The sequence below is a fragment of the Eschrichtius robustus genome, chromosome 9 (assembly GCF_028021215.1).
Source record: "Eschrichtius robustus isolate mEscRob2 chromosome 9, mEscRob2.pri, whole genome shotgun sequence".
Classification (NCBI taxonomy): domain Eukaryota; kingdom Metazoa; phylum Chordata; class Mammalia; order Artiodactyla; family Eschrichtiidae; genus Eschrichtius; species Eschrichtius robustus.
The window spans coordinates 82,505,391-82,523,242 of NC_090832.1; positions in this window are offsets into that span (position 1 = coordinate 82,505,391).

The window sequence follows — 17,852 nt, forward strand, 5'->3', positions numbered from 1 at the left end:
CGCTTTCCTAGCAATCTCCCTCCTTGGAGAATCAGCACCTTTAACCTCCTACTCCGTACAGGTTGCAATTTGTCCTGAGGATGAACGGGAAGAGGGGGAACCAATGAGAGACTAGCTCTAGGTCTTGGGACAGGCACAGGTCACTCTATTTTCCCATCAGAAAGAAGAATTAACCACAGGCTCAGCCTGCCGCCCGGAAGCAGAATAGGGCCTGAAGCAATCCTGCGCTTTTGCGGCCAGCTCCCAAGAAAGCGAGTTGAAAAATGGAGCTCAGGGCACTGCAATTCACAAACCTGCAGAGTTATAATTGATAACTCTCGTCCACAAATATATTGAGGGAAGGCAACGAAGAGGATTTGAAAGCAAGGCAGAATTGCAGGAAACAGATTTCAGGAGGGAGATTCGAATCGCCTTTAAAGCAGAGGAAAAGCGGCAAAACCTCGACAATGATGCCCTTGGCCAAAAAGGGCGTATGCGTTTTTTCCTGAATATATTCAGGAAAAAACGCATACGCCCTTTTTGGCCAACCAAGCAACCTGGAAAGGCAAATCAGCGCTACAAAGAAGTCTCGCTTCCCATCGGTCAAAAGCGCCATGCTGAATAAAGTGTCAAAACCAGCAATGCAGGACAGGCCATGGAAAAACGGGAGCCTTGCTACGCTGATGGGCGGGATGTAAATTGCCAACAGCCACTCTGGAGAGGTGTACGGTGTGTCTTGAAATATCTAAAAAACTCAGCTTAGAGAGCATAGGGCACTTCCACTCATGGGCGTATAAATTGGGAAAACTAAAAATCAGCAAGACACAGGCACCCCAAAGTTTAGGGCTGCTCTGTTGACAAGAACCTCCACTTCCTTACACCTTAAATATCCCAGGAAAGAGAAAAATGGATAAAGAAGTTGTGGTCCTTATGTACAATGGAATATCACTCAGCCATGAAATCTATGTCAAAAGGCTCGTAGCAGCATGATGAGTGGATATAGGTACGACGATTCTACGTGAAATAAGTCACACAGAAAAAGACACTTATCATAAGATATCACTTATAGAGGGAATGTAAAAACCGCTACACTTGAACTGAATTACAAAACAGAAGAGAGTCACACGTTTGAAAACACACTATGGCTGCTTAATGGGAAAGGTGAGGTGGGGTGATGCATAAAACCGGGGTTTCAAATTAGCTCAGATACCGTTCCATAAACCCAATATGTAATAGACAAGACCTACTCCTTGCTCAATGAACGGGACTGAACACCCCCTATTCACCGCCCAAGAATATATCTGACTAGTAAGAATCTTAAAACCTATGTATTGAAATCTCTCTGTAAGTGAGTCACGTGGGGGAAAAGCGTCATAAACACAGCACTGAAAAGCAGCTAAACCCCATTATAAAAATCAATTACTTTAAAAAACCCGTGAAACAAAGACAGTGAAAGAGAGAGAAATTCTTACAAAATTCTTTCAGGGGCTGTGATGCCACCTGGGTTGACCATATCTAGGCCCACAGCTGATTGAGACGTAAGGGTGGACACTCTTGGGGCTGAGAGGTTTGGTGAGGTTGGGTGAGCAAACGCAGACCCTTGAAAGTAATGCTGCGTGGTACCCATCCCATGGGTCCCAAATCTCCAGGTTCAAGGGCACCTTCCTACATCGAAAACATGCATGAGAAACCCAGAAGATGGTACACCGTGTGATCGGGAAAGGTTTCTAAAAGGCACCTCATTTCTCACCTCCTTGTGCTCGGGTTCGCCATTCCAGCCGCTTTCCTAGCAATCTCCCTCCTTGGAGAATCAGCACCTTTAACCTCCTACTCCGTACAGGTTGCAATTTGTCCTGAGGAGGAACGGGAAGAGGGGGAACCAATGAGAGACTAGCTCTAGGTCTTGGGACAGGCACAGGTCACTCTATTTTCCCATCAGAAAGAAGAATTAACCACAGGCTCAGCCTGCCGCCCGGAAGCAGAATAGGGCCTGAAGCAATCATGCGCTTTTGCGGCCAGCTCCCAAGAAAGCGATAGTTGAAAAATGGAGCTCAGGGGCACTGCAATTCACAAACCTGCAGAGTTATAAATGATAACTCTCGTCCACAAATATACTGAGGGAAGGCAACGAAGAGGATTTGAAAGCAAGGCAGAATTGCAGGAAACAGATTTCAGGAGAAAGATTCGAATCGCCTTTAAAGCACAGGAAAAGCGGCAAAACCTCGACAATGATGCCCTTGCCAAAAAGGGCGTATGCGTTTTTTCCTGAATATATTCAGGAAAAACGCATACGCCCTTTTTGGCCAACCAAGCAACCTGGAAAGTCAAATCAGCGCTACAAAGAAGTCTCGCTTCCCATCGGTCAAAAGGGCCATGCTGAATAAAGTGTCAAAACCAGCAATGCAGAACAGGCCATGGAGAAACGGGAGCCTTGCTACGCTGATGGGCGGGATGTAAATTGCCAACAGCCACTCTGGAGAGGTGTACGGTGTGTCTTGAAACATCTAAAAAACTCTGCTTAGAGAGCATAGGGCACTACCACTCATGGGCGTATAAATTGGGAAAACTAAAAGTCAGCAAGACACAGGCACCCAAAGATTAGGGCTGCTCTGTTGACAAGAACCTCCACTTCGTTACACCTTAAATATCCCAGGAAAGAGAAAAAATGGATAAATAAGTTGTGGTCCTTATGTACAATGGAATATCACTTAACCATGAAATCAACGTCATAAGGCTCGGTGCAGCCTGATGAGTGGATTAGGTATGACGATACTACGTGAAATAAGTCACACAGAAAAAGACACTTATCATAAGATATCACTTATAGAGAGAATGTAAAAACCGCTACACTTGAACTGAATTACAAAACAGAAGAGAGTCACACGTTTAGAAAACACACTATGGCTGCTTAACGGGAAAGGTGAGGTGGGGGTGATGCATAAAACCAGGGTTTCAAATTAGCTCAGATACCGTTCCATAAACCCAATATGTAATAGACAAGACCTACTCCTTGCTCAATGAACGGGACTCAACACCCCCTATTCACCGCCCAAGAATATATCTGACTAGTAAGAATCTTAAAACCTATGTATTGAAATCTCTCTGTAAGTGAGTCACGTGGGGTAAAGCGTCATAAACACAGCACTGAAAAGCAGCTAAACCCCATTATAAAAATCAATTACTTTTAAAAACCCGTGAAACGAAGGCAGTGAAAGAGAGAGAAATTCTTACAAAATTCGTTCAGGGGCTGTGATGCCACCTGGGTTGACCATATCTAGACCCACAGCTGATTGAGACATAAGGGTGGACACTCTTGGGGCTAAGAGGTTTGGTGAGATTGGGTGAGCAAAACGCAGACCCTTTAAAGCAATACTGCGTGGTACCCATCCCGTGGGTCCCAAATCTCCAGGTTCAAGGGCACCTTCCTACATCGAAAACATGCATGAGAAATCCAGAAGATGGTACACCGTGTGATCGGGAAAGGTTTCTAAAACGCACCTCATTTCTCACCTCCTTGTGCTCGGGTTCGCCATTCCAGCCGCTTTCCTAGCAATCTCCCTGCTTGGAGAATCAGCACCTTTAACCTCCTGTTCCGTACAGGTTGCAATTTGTCCTGAGGATGAACGGGAAGAGGGGGAACCAATGAGAGATTAGCTCTAGGTCTTGGGACAGGCACAGGTCACTCTATTTTCCCATCAGAAAGAAGAATTAACCACAGGCTCAGCCTGCCGCCAGGAAGCAGAATAGGGCCTGAAGCAATCCTGCGCTTTTTCGGCCAGCTCCCAAGAAAGCGAGTTGAAAAATGGAGCTCAGGGGCACTGCAATTCACAAACCTGCAGAGTTATAAATGATAACTCTCGTCCACAAATATATTGAGGGAAGGCAACGAAGAGGATTCAAAGCAAGGCAGAATTGCGGGAAACAGATTTCAGGAGGGAGATTCGAATCGCCTTTAAAGCACAGGAAAAGCAGCAAAAGCTCGACAATGATGCCCTTGGCCAAAAAGGGCGTATGCGTTTTTTCTGAATATATTCAGGAAAAAACGCATACGCCCTTTTTGGCCAAACAAGCAACCTGGAAAGGCAAATCAGCGCTACAAGAAGTCTCGCTTCCCATCGGTCAAAAGGGCCATGCTGAATAAAGTGTCAAAAACCAACAATGCAGGACAGGCCATGAGAAACGGGAGCCTTGCTACGCTGATGGGCGGGATGTAAATTGCCAACAGCCACTCTGGAGAGGTGTACGGTGTGTCTTGAAACATCTAGAAAACTCAGCTTAGAGAGCATAGGGCACTTCCACTCACGGGCGTATAAATTGGGAAAACTAAAAATCAACAAGACACAGGCACCCCAATGTTTACAGCTGCTCTGTTGACAAGAACCTCCACTTCGTTACACCTTAAATATCCCAGGAAAGAGAAAAATGGATAAAGAAGTTGTGGTCCTTATGTACAATGGAATATCACTCAGCCATGAAATCTACGTCAAAAGGCTCGTAGCAGCATGATGAGTGGATATAGGTACGACGATTCTATGTGAAATAAGTCAACACAGAAAAAGACACTTATCTAAGATATCACTTAGAGAGGGAATGTAAAAACCGCTACACTTAACTGAATTACAAAACAGAAGAGAGTCACACGTTTAGAAAACACACTATGGCTGCTTAACGGGAAAGGGTGAGGTGGGGTGATGCATAAAACCGGGGTTTCAAATTAGCTCAGATACCGTTCCATAAACCCAATATGTAATAGACAAGACCTACTCCTTGCTCAATGAACGGGACTGAACACCCCCTATTCACCGCCCAAGAATATATCTGACTAGTAAGAATCTTAAAACCTATGTATTGAAATCTCTCTGTAAGTGAGTCACGTGGGGGTAAAGCGTCATAAACACAGCACTGAAAAGCAGCTAAACCCCATTATAAAAATCAATTACTTTAAAAAACCCGTGAAACAAAGACAGTGAAAGAGAGAGAAATTCTTACAAAATTCTTTCAGGGGCTGTGATGCCACCTGGGTTGACCATATCTAGACCCACAGCTGATTGAGACGTAAGGGTGGACACTCTTGGGGCTCAGAGGTTTGGTGAGGTTGGGTGAGCAAACGCAGACCCTTGAAAGTAATGCTGCGTGGTACCCATCCCATGGGTCCCAAATCTCCAGGTTCAAGGGCACCTTCCTACATCGAAAACATGCATGAGAAACCCAGAAGATGGTACACCGTGTGATCGGGAAAGGTTTCTAAAAGGCACCTCATTTCTCACCTCCTTGTGCTCGGGTTCGCCATTCCAGCCGCTTTCCTAGCAATCTCCCTCCTTGGAGAATCAGCACCTTTAACCTCCTATTCCGTACAGGTTGCAATTTGTCCTGAGATGAACGGGAAGAGGGGGAACCAATGAGAGACTAGCTCTAGGTCTTGGGACAGGCACAGGTCACTCTATTTTCCCATCAGAAAGAAGAATTAACCACAGGCTCAGCCTGCCGCCCGGAAGCAGAATAGGGCCCTGAAGCAATCCTGCGCTTTTGCGGCCAGCTCCCAAGAAAGCGAGTTGAAAAATGGAGCTCAGGGGCACTGCAATTCACAAACCTGCAGAGTTATAAATGATAACTCTCGTCCACAAATATATTGACGGAAGGCAACGAAGAGGATTTGAAAGCAAGGCAGAATTGCAGGAAACAGATTTCAGGAGGGAGATTCGAATCGCCTTTAAAGCACAGGAAAAGCGGCAAAACCTCGACAATGATGCCCTTGGCCAAAAAGGGCGTATGCGTTTTTTCCTGAATATATTCAGGAAAAAACGCATACGCCCTTTTTGGCCAACCAAGCACCTGGAAAGGCAAATCAGCGCTACAAAGAAGTCTCGCTTCCCATCGGTCAAAGGGCCATGCTGAATAAAGTGTCAAAACCAGCAATGCAGGACAGGCCATGGAGAAACGGGAGCCTTGCTACGCTGATGGGCGGGATGTAAATTGCCAACAGCCACTCTGGAGAGGTGTACGGTGTGTCTTGAAACATCTAGAAAACTCAGCTTAGAGAGCATAGGGCACTTCCACTCATGGCGTATAAATTGGGAAAACTAAAAATCAACAAGACACAGGCACCCCAATTGTTTACGGCTGCTCTGTTGACAAGAACCTCCACTTCGTTACACCTTAAATATCCCAGGAAAGAGAAAAATGGATAAAGAAGTTGTGGTCCTTATGTACAATGGAATATCACTCAGCCATGAAATCTACCGTCAAAAGGCTCGTAGCAGCATGATGAGTGGATATAGGTACGACGATTCTACGTGAAATAAGTCACACAGAAAAAGACACTTATCATAAGATATCACTTATACAGAGAATGTAAAAACCGCTACACTTGAACTGAATTACAAAACAGAAGAGAGTCACACGTTTAGAAAACACACTATGGCTGCTTAACGGGAAAGGTGAGGTGCGGTGATGCATAAAACCGGGGTTTCAAATTAGCTCAGATACCGTTCCATAAACCCAATATGTAATAGACAAGACCTACTCCTTGCTCAGTAAACGGGACTCAACACCCCCTATTCACCGCTCAAAAATATATCTGACTAGTAAGAATCTTAAAACCTAAGTATTGAAATCTCTCTGTATGTGAGTCAAGTGGGTGTAAAGCATCATAAACACAGCACAGAAAAGCAGCTAAACCCCATTATAAAAATCAATTACTTTAAAAAACCCGTGAAACAAAGACAGTGAAAGAGAGAGAAATTCTTACAAAATTCTTTCAGGGGCTGTGATGCCACCTGGGTTGACCATATCTAGACCCACAGCTGATTGACACATAAGGGTGGACACTCTTGGGGCTGAGACGTTTGGTGAGGTTGGGTGAGCAAACGCAGACCCTTGAAAGTAATACTGCGTGGTACCCATCCCATGGGTCCCAAATCTCCAGGTTCAAGGGCACCTTCCTACATCGAAAACATGCATGAGAAACCCAGAAGATGGTACACCGTGTGATCGGGAAAGGTTTCTAAAACGCACCTCATTTCTCACCTCCTTGTGCTCGGGTTCGCCATTCCAGCCGCTTTCCTAGCAATCTCCCTCCTTGGAGAATCAGCACCTTTAACCTCCTGTTCCGTACAGTTTGCAATTTGTCCTGAGGATGAACGGGAAGAGGGGGAACCAATGAGAGACTAGCTCTAGGTCTTGGGACAGGCATAGGTCACTCTATTTTCCCATCAGAAAGAAGAATTAACCACAGGCTCAGCCTGCCGCCCGGAAGCAGAATAGGGCCTGAAGCAATCCTGTGCTTTTGCGGCCAGCTCCCAAGAAAGCGAGTTGAAAAATGGAGCTCAGGGGCACTGCAATTCACAAACCTGCAGAGTTATAAATGATAACTCTCGTCCACAAATATATTGAGGGAAGGCAACGAAGAGGATTTGAAAGCAAGGCAGAATTGTAGGAAACAGATTTCAGGAGGGAGATTCGAATCGCCTTTAAAGCACAGGAAAAGCGGCAAAACCTCAACAATGATGCCCTTGGCCAAAAAGGGCGTATGCGTTTTTTCCTGAATATATTCAGAAAAAAACGCATACGCCCTTTTTGGCCAACCAAGCAACCTGGAAAGGCAAATCAGCGCTACAAAGAAGTCTCGCTTCCCATCGGTCAAAAGGGCCATGCTGAATAAAGTGTCAAAACCAGCAATGCAGGACAGGCCATGTAGAAACGGGAGCCTTGCTACACTGATGGCCGGGATGTAAATTGCCAACAGCCACTCTGGAGAGGTGTACGGTGTGTCTTGAAATATCTAAAAAACTCAGCTTAGAGAGCATAAGGCACTTCCACTCATGGGCGTATAAATTGGGAAAACTAAAAATCAGCAAGACACAGGCACCCCAAAGCTTAGGGCTGCTCTGTTGACAAGAAGCTCCACTTCCTTACACCTTAAATATCCCAGGAAAGAGAAAAAATGGATAAAGAAGTTGTGGTCCTTATGTACAATGGAATATCACTCAACCATGAAATCAACGTCATAAGGCTCGGTGCAGCATGATGAGTGGAATTAGGTATGACGATTCTACGTGAAATAAGTCACACAGAAAAAGACACTTATCATAAGATATCACTTATAGAGAGAATGTAAAAACTGCTACACTTGAACTGAATTACAAAACAGAAGAGAGTCACACGTTTGAAAACACACTATGGCTGCTTAACGGGAAAGGTGAGGTGGGGTGATGCATAAAACCGGGGTTTCAAATTAGCTCAGATACCGTTCCATAAACCCAATATGTAATAGACAAGACCTACTCCTTGCTCAATGAACGGGACTGAACACCCCCTATTCACCGCCCAAGAATATATCTGACTAGTAAGAATCTTAAAACCTATGTATTGAAATCTCTCTGTAAGTGAGTCACGTGGGGGAAAAGCGTCATAAACACAGCACTGAAAAGCAGCTAAACCCCATTATAAAAATCAATTACTTTAAAAAACCCGTGAAACAAAGACAGTGAAAGAGAGAGAAATTCTTACAAAATTCTTTCAGGGGCTGTGATGCCACCTGGGTTGACCATATCTAGACCCACAGCTGATTGAGACGTAAGGGTGGACACTCTTGGGGCTGAGAGGTTTGGTGAGGTTGGGTGAGCAAACGCAGACCCTTGAAAGTAATGCTGCGTGGTACCCATCCCATGGGTCCCAAATCTCCAGGTTCAAGGGCACCTTCCTACATCGAAAACATGCATGAGAAACCCAGAAGATGGTACACCGTGTGATCGGGAAAGGTTTCTAAAATGCACCTCATTTCTCACCTCCTTGTGCTCGGGTTCGCCATTCCAGCCGCTTTCCTAGCAATCTCCCTCCTTGGAGAATCAGCACCTTTAACCTCCTACTCCGTACAGGTTGCAATTTGTCCTGAGGATGAACGGGAAGAGGGGGAACCAATGAGAGACTAGCTCTAGGTCTTGGGACAGGCACAGGTCACTCTATTTTCCCATCAGAAAGAAGAATTAACCACAGGCTCAGCCTGCCGCCCGGAAGCAGAATAGGGCCTGAAGCAATCCTGCGCTTTTGCGGCCAGCTCCCAAGAAAGCGAGTTGAAAAATGGAGCTCAGGGGCACTGCAATTCACAAACCTGCAGAGTTATAATTGATAACTCTCGTCCACAAATATATTGAGGGAAGGCAACGAAGAGGATTTGAAAGCAAGGCAGAATTGCAGGAAACAGATTTCAGGAGGGAGATTCGAATCGCCTTTAAAGCAGAGGAAAAGCGGCAAAACCTCGACAATGATGCCCTTGGCCAAAAAGGGCGTATGCGTTTTTTCCTGAATATATTCAGGAAAAAACGCATACGCCCTTTTTGGCCAACCAAGCAACCTGGAAAGGCAAATCAGCGCTACAAAGAAGTCTCGCTTCCCATCGGTCAAAAGCGCCATGCTGAATAAAGTGTCAAAACCAGCAATGCAGGACAGGCCATGGAAAAACGGGAGCCTTGCTACGCTGATGGGCGGGATGTAAATTGCCAACAGCCACTCTGGAGAGGTGTACGGTGTGTCTTGAAATATCTAAAAAACTCAGCTTAGAGAGCATAGGGCACTTCCACTCATGGGCGTATAAATTGGGAAAACTAAAAATCAGCAAGACACAGGCACCCCAAAGTTTAGGGCTGCTCTGTTGACAAGAACCTCCACTTCCTTACACCTTAAATATCCCAGGAAAGAGAAAAATGGATAAAGAAGTTGTGGTCCTTATGTACAATGGAATATCACTCAGCCATGAAATCTATGTCAAAAGGCTCGTAGCAGCATGATGAGTGGATATAGGTACGACGATTCTACGTGAAATAAGTCACACAGAAAAAGACACTTATCATAAGATATCACTTATAGAGGGAATGTAAAAACCGCTACACTTGAACTGAATTACAAAACAGAAGAGAGTCACACGTTTGAAAACACACTATGGCTGCTTAATGGGAAAGGTGAGGTGGGGTGATGCATAAAACCGGGGTTTCAAATTAGCTCAGATACCGTTCCATAAACCCAATATGTAATAGACAAGACCTACTCCTTGCTCAATGAACGGGACTGAACACCCCCTATTCACCGCCCAAGAATATATCTGACTAGTAAGAATCTTAAAACCTATGTATTGAAATCTCTCTGTAAGTGAGTCACGTGGGGGAAAAGCGTCATAAACACAGCACTGAAAAGCAGCTAAACCCCATTATAAAAATCAATTACTTTAAAAAACCCGTGAAACAAAGACAGTGAAAGAGAGAGAAATTCTTACAAAATTCTTTCAGGGGCTGTGATGCCACCTGGGTTGACCATATCTAGACCCACAGCTGATTGAGACGTAAGGGTGGACACTCTTGGGGCTGAGAGGTTTGGTGAGGTTGGGTGAGCAAACGCAGACCCTTGAAAGTAATGCTGCGTGGTACCCATCCCATGGGTCCCAAATCTCCAGGTTCAAGGGCACCTTCCTACATCGAAAACATGCATGAGAAACCCAGAAGATGGTACACCGTGTGATCGGGAAAGGTTTCTAAAATGCACCTCATTTCTCACCTCCTTGTGCTCGGGTTCGCCATTCCAGCCGCTTTCCTAGCAATCTCCCTCCTTGGAGAATCAGCACCTTTAACCTCCTACTCCGTACAGGTTGCAATTTGTCCTGAGGATGAACGGGAAGAGGGGGAACCAATGAGAGACTAGCTCTAGGTCTTGGGACAGGCACAGGTCACTCTATTTTCCCATCAGAAAGAAGAATTAACCACAGGCTCAGCCTGCCGCCCGGAAGCAGAATAGGGCCTGAAGCAATCCTGCGCTTTTGCGGCCAGCTCCCAAGAAAGCGAGTTGAAAAATGGAGCTCAGGGGCACTGCAATTCACAAACCTGCAGAGTTATAAATGATAACTCTCGTCCACAAATATATTGAGGGAAGGCAACGAAGAGGATTTGAAAGCAAGGCAGAATTGCAGGAAACAGATTTCAGGAGGGAGATTCGAATCGCCTTTAAAGCAGAGGAAAAGCGGCAAAACCTCGACAATGATGCCCTTGGCCAAAAAGGGCGTATGCGTTTTTTCCTGAATATATTCAGGAAAAAACGCATACGCCCTTTTTGGCCAACCAAGCAACCTGGAAAGGCAAATCAGCGCTACAAAGAAGTCTCGCTTCCCATCGGTCAAAAGCGCCATGCTGAATAAAGTGTCAAAACCAGCAATGCAGGACAGGCCATGGAAAAACGGGAGCCTTGCTACGCTGATGGGCGGGATGTAAATTGCCAACAGCCACTCTGGAGAGGTGTACGGTGTGTCTTGAAATATCTAAAAAACTCAGCTTAGAGAGCATAGGGCAATTCCACTCATGGGCGTATAAATTGGGAAAACTAAAAATCAGCAAGACACAGGCACCCCAAAGTTTAGGGCTGCTCTGTTGACAAGAACCTCCACTTCCTTACACCTTAAATATCCCAGGAAAGAGAAAAATGGATAAAGAAGTTGTGGTCCTTATGTACAATGGAATATCACTCAGCCATGAAATCTATGTCAAAAGGCTCGTAGCAGCATGATGAGTGGATATAGGTACGACGATTCTACGTGAAATAAGTCACACAGAAAAAGACACTTATCATAAGATATCACTTATAGAGGGAATGTAAAAACCGCTACACTTGAACTGAATTACAAAACAGAAGAGAGTCACACGTTTAGAAAACACACTATGGCTGCTTAACGGGAAAGGTGAGGCGCGGTGATGCATAAAACCGGGGTTTCAAATTAGCTGAGATACCGTTCCATAAACCCAATATGTAATAGACAAGACCTACTCCTTGCTCAGTAAACGGGACTCAACACCCCCTATTCACCGCTCAAAAATATATCTGACTAGTAAGAATCTTAAAACCTATGTATTGAAATCTCTCTGTATGTGAGTCAAGTGGGTGTAAAGCGTCATAAACACAGCACTGAAAAGCAGCTAAACCCCATTATAAAAATCAATTACTTTTAAAAACCCGTGAAACAAAGACAGTGAAAGAGAGAGAAATTCTTACAAAATTCTTTCAGGGGCTGTGATGCCACCTGGGTTGACCATATCTAGACCCACAGCCGATTGAGACGTAAGGGTGGACACTCTTGGGGCTGAGAGGTTTGGTGAGGTTGGGTGAGCAAACGCAGACCCTTGAAAGTAATGCTGCGTGGTACCCATCCCATGGGTCCCAAATCTCCAGGTTCAAGGGCACCTTCCTACATCGAAAACATGCATGAGAAACCCAGAAGATGGTACACCGTGTGATCGGGAAAGGTTTCTAAAAGGCACCTCATTTCTCACCTCCTTGTGCTCGGGTTCGCCATTCCAGCCGCTTTCCTAGCAATCTCCCTCCTTGGAGAATCAGCACCTTTAACCTCCTATTCCGTACAGGTTGCAATTTGTCCTGAGGATGAACGGGAAGAGGGGGAACCAATGAGAGACTAGCTCTAGGTCTTGGGACAGGCACAGGTCACTCTATTTTCCCATCAGAAAGAAGAATTAACCACAGGCTCAGCCTGCCGCCCGGAAGCAGAATAGGGCCTGAAGCAATCCTGCGCTTTTGCGGCCAGCTCCCAAGAAAGCGAGTTGAAAAATGGAGTTCAGGGGCACTGCAATTCACAAACCTGCAGAGTTATAAATGATAACTCTCGTCCACAAATATATTGAGGGAAGGCAACGAAGAGGATTTGAAAGCAAGGCAGAATTGTAGGAAACAGATTTCAGGAAGGAGATTCGAATCGCATTTAAAGCACAGGAAAAGCGGCAAAACCTCGACAATGATGCCCTTGGCCAAAAAGGGCGTATGCGTTTTTTCCTGAATATATTCAGGAAAAAACGCGTACTCCCTTTTTGGCCAACCAAGCAACCTGGAAAGGCAAATCAGCGCTACAAAGAAGTCTCGCTTCCCATCGGACAAAAGGGCCATGCTGAATAAAGTGTCAAAACCAACAATGCAGGACAGGCCATGGAGAAACGGGAGCCTTGCTACGCTGATGGGCGGGATGTAAATTGCCAACAGCCACTCTGGAGAGGTGTACGGTGTGTCTTGAAACATCTAGAAAACTCAGCTTAGAGAGCATAGGGCACTTCCACTCATGGGCGTATAAATTGGGAAAACTAAAAATCAACAAGACACAGGCACCCTAATGTTTACGGCTGCTCTGTTGACAAGAACCTCCACTTCGTTACACCTTAAATATCCCAGGAAAGAGAAAAATGGATACAGAAGTTGTGGTCCTTATGTACAATGGAATATCACTCAGCCATGAAATCTACGTCAAAAGGCTCGTAGCAGCATGATGAGTGGATATAGGTACGACGATTCTACGTGAAATAAGTCACACAGAAAAAGACACTTATCATAAGATATCACTTAGAGAGGGAATGTAAAAACCGCTACACTTGAACTGAATTACAAAACAGAAGAGAGTCACACGTTTAGAAAACACACTATGGCTGCTTAACGGGAAAGGTGACGTGCGGTGATGCATAAAACCGGGGTTTCAAATTAGCTCAGATACCGTTCCATAAACCCAATATGTAATAGACAAGACCTACTCCTTGCTCAGTAAACGGGACTCAACACCCCCTATTCACCGCTCAAAAATATATCTGACTAGTAAGAATCTTAAAACCTAAGTATTGAAATCTCTCTGTATGTGAGTCAAGTGGGTGTAAAGCGTCATAAACACAGCACTGAAAAGCAGCTAAACCCCATTATAAAAATCAATTACTTTTAAAAACCCGTGAAACAAAGACAGTGAAAGAGAGAGAAATTCTTACAAAATTCTTTCAGGGGCTGTGATGCCACCTGGGTTGACCATATCTAGGCCCACAGCTGATTGAGACGTAAGGGTGGACACTCTTGGGGCTGAGAGGTTTGGTGAGGTTGGGTGAGCAAACGCAGACCCTTGAAAGTAATGCTGCGTGGTACCCATCCCATGGGTCCCAAATCTCCAGGTTCAAGGGCACCTTCCTACATCGAAAACATGCATGAGAAACCCAGAAGATGGTACACCGTGTGATCGGGAAAGGTTTCTAAAAGGCACCTCATTTCTCACCTCCTTGTGCTCGGGTTCGCCATTCCAGCCGCTTTCCTAGCAATCTCCCTCCTTGGAGAATCAGCACCTTTAACCTCCTACTCCGTACAGGTTGCAATTTGTCCTGAGGAGGAACGGGAAGAGGGGGAACCAATGAGAGACTAGCTCTAGGTCTTGGGACAGGCACAGGTCACTCTATTTTCCCATCAGAAAGAAGAATTAACCACAGGCTCAGCCTGCCGCCCGGAAGCAGAATAGGGCCTGAAGCAATCATGCGCTTTTGCGGCCAGCTCCCAAGAAAGCGAGTTGAAAAATGGAGCTCAGGGGCACTGCAATTCACAAACCTGCAGAGTTATAAATGATAACTCTCGTCCACAAATATACTGAGGGAAGGCAACGAAGAGGATTTGAAAGCAAGGCAGAATTGCAGGAAACAGATTTCAGGAGAAAGATTCGAATCGCCTTTAAAGCACAGGAAAAGCGGCAAAACCTCGACAATGATGCCCTTGGCCAAAAAGGGCGTATGCGTTTTTTCTGAATATATTCAGGAAAAAACGCATACGCCCTTTTTGGCCAACCAAGCAACCTGGAAAGTCAAATCAGCGCTACAAAGAAGTCTCGCTTCCCATCGGTCAAAAGGGCCATGCTGAATAAAGTGTCAAAACCAGCAATGCAGAACAGGCCATGGAGAAACGGGAGCCTTGCTACGCTGATGGGCGGGATGTAAATTGCCAACAGCCACTCTGGAGAGGTGTACGGTGTGTCTTGAAACATCTAAAAAACTCAGCTTAGAGAGCATAGGGCACTACCACTCATGGGCGTATAAATTGGGAAAACTAAAAGTCAGCAAGACACAGGCACCCCAAAGATTAGGGCTGCTCTGTTGACAAGAACCTCCACTTCGTTACACCTTAAATATCCCAGGAAAGAGAAAAAATGGATAAATAAGTTGTGGTCCTTATGTACAATGGAATATCACTTAACCATGAAATCAACGTCATAAGGCTCGGTGCAGCCTGATGAGTGGATTAGGTATGACGATACTACGTGAAATAAGTCACACAGAAAAAGACACTTATCATAAGATATCACTTATAGAGAGAATGTAAAAACCGCTACACTTGAACTGAATTACAAAACAGAAGAGAGTCACACGTTTAGAAAACACACTATGGCTGCTTAACGGGAAAGGTGAGGTGGGGTGATGCATAAAACCAGGGTTTCAAATTAGCTCAGATACCGTTCCATAAACCCAATATGTAATAGACAAGACCTACTCCTTGCTCAATGAACGGGACTCAACACCCCCTATTCACCGCCCAAGAATATATCTGACTAGTAAGAATCTTAAAACCTATGTATTGAAATCTCTCTGTAAGTGAGTCACGTGGGGGTAAAGCGTCATAAACACAGCACTGAAAAGCAGCTAAACCCCATTATAAAAATCAATTACTTTTAAAAACCCGTGAAACGAAGGCAGTGAAAGAGAGAGAAATTCTTACAAAATTCGTTCAGGGGCTGTGATGCCACCTGGGTTGACCATATCTAGACCCACAGCTGATTGAGACATAAGGGTGGACACTCTTGGGGCTAAGAGGTTTGGTGAGATTGGGTGAGCAAACGCAGACCCTTTAAAGCAATACTGCGTGGTACCCATCCCGTGGGTCCCAAATCTCCAGGTTCAAGGGCACCTTCCTACATCGAAAACATGCATAAGAAATCCAGAAGATGGTACACCGTGTGATCGGGAAAGGTTTCTAAAACGCACCTCATTTCTCACCTCCTTGTGCTCGGGTTCGCCATTCCAGCCGCTTTCCTAGCAATCTCCCTGCTTGGAGAATCAGCACCTTTAACCTCCTGTTCCGTACAGGTTGCAATTTGTCCTGAGGATGAACGGGAAGAGGGGGAACCAATGAGAGATTAGCTCTAGGTCTTGGGACAGGCACAGGTCACTCTATTTTCCCATCAGAAAGAAGAATTAACCACAGGCTCAGCCTGCCGCCAGGAAGCAGAATAGGGCCTGAAGCAATCCTGCGCTTTTTCGGCCAGCTCCCAAGAAAGCGAGTTGAAAAATGGAGCTCAGGGGCACTGCAATTCACAAACCTGCAGAGTTATAAATGATAACTCTCGTCCACAAATATATTGAGGGAAGGCAACGAAGAGGATTTCAAAGCAAGGCAGAATTGCGGGAAACAGATTTCAGGAGGGAGATTCGAATCGCCTTTAAAGCACAGGAAAAGCAGCAAAAGCTCGACAATGATGCCCTTGGCCAAAAAGGGCGTATGCGTTTTTTCTGAATATATTCAGGAAAAAACGCATACGCCCTTTTTGGCCAAACAAGCAACCTGGAAAGGCAAATCAGCGCTACAAAGAAGTCTCGCTTCCCATCGGTCAAAAGGGCCATGCTGAATAAAGTGTCAAAACCAACAATGCAGGACAGGCCATGGAGAAACGGGAGCCTTGCTACGCTGATGGGCGGGATGTAAATTGCCAACAGCCACTCTGGAGAGGTGTACGGTGTGTCTTGAAACATCTAGAAAACTCAGCTTAGAGAGCATAGGGCACTTCCACTCACGGGCGTATAAATTGGGAAAACTAAAAATCAACAAGACACAGGCACCCCAATGTTTACAGCTGCTCTGTTGACAAGAACCTCCACTTCGTTACACCTTAAATATCCCAGGAAAGAGAAAAATGGATAAAGAAGTTGTGGTCCTTATGTACAATGGAATATCACTCAGCCATGAAATCTACGTCAAAAGGCTCGTAGCAGCATGATGAGTGGATATAGGTACGACGATTCTATGTGAAATAAGTCACACAGAAAAAGACACTTATCATAAGATATCACTTAGAGAGGGAATGTAAAAACCGCTACACTTAACTGAATTACAAAACAGAAGAGAGTCACACGTTTAGAAAACACACTAGGGCTGCTTAACGGGAAAGGTGAGGTGCGGTGATGCATAAAACCAAGGTTTCAAATTAGCTCAGATACCGTTCCATAAACCCAATATGTAATAGACAAGACCTGATCCTTGCTCAGTAAACGGGACTCAACACCCCCTATTCACCGCCCAAGAATATATCTGACTAGTAAGAATCTTAAAACCTATGTATTGAAATCTCTCTGTAAGTGAGTCACGTGGGGGTAAAGCGTCATAAACACAGCAATGAAAAGCAGCTAAACCCCATTATAAAAATCAATTACTTTTAAAAACCCGTGAAACAAAGACAGTGAAAGAGAGAGAAATTCTTACAAAATTCTTTCAGGGGCTGTGATGCCACCTGGGTTGACCATATCTAGACCCACAGCTGATTGAGACGTAAGGGTGGACACTCTTGGGGCTGAGAGGTTTGGTGAGGTTGGGTGAGCAAACGCAGACCCTTGAAAGTAATGCTGCGTGGTACCCATCCCATGGGTCCCAAATCTCCAGGTTCAAGGGCACCTTCCTACATCGAAAACATGCATGAGAAACCCAGAAGATGGTACACCGTGTGATCGGGAAAGGTTTCTAAAAGGCACCTCATTTCTCACCTCCTTGTGCTCGGGTTCGCCATTCCAGCTGCTTTCCTAGCAATCTCCCTCCTTGGAGAATCAGCACCTTTAACCTCCTATTCCGTACAGGTTGCAATTTGTCCTGAGGATGAACGGGAAGAGGGGGAACCAATGAGAGACTAGCTCTAGGTCTTGGGACAGGCACAGGTCACTCTATTTTCCCATCAGAAAGAAGAATTAACCACAGGCTCAGCCTGCCGCCCGGAAGCAGAATAGAGCCTGAAGCAATCCTGCGCTTTTGCGGCCAGCTCCCAAGAAAGCGAGTTGAAA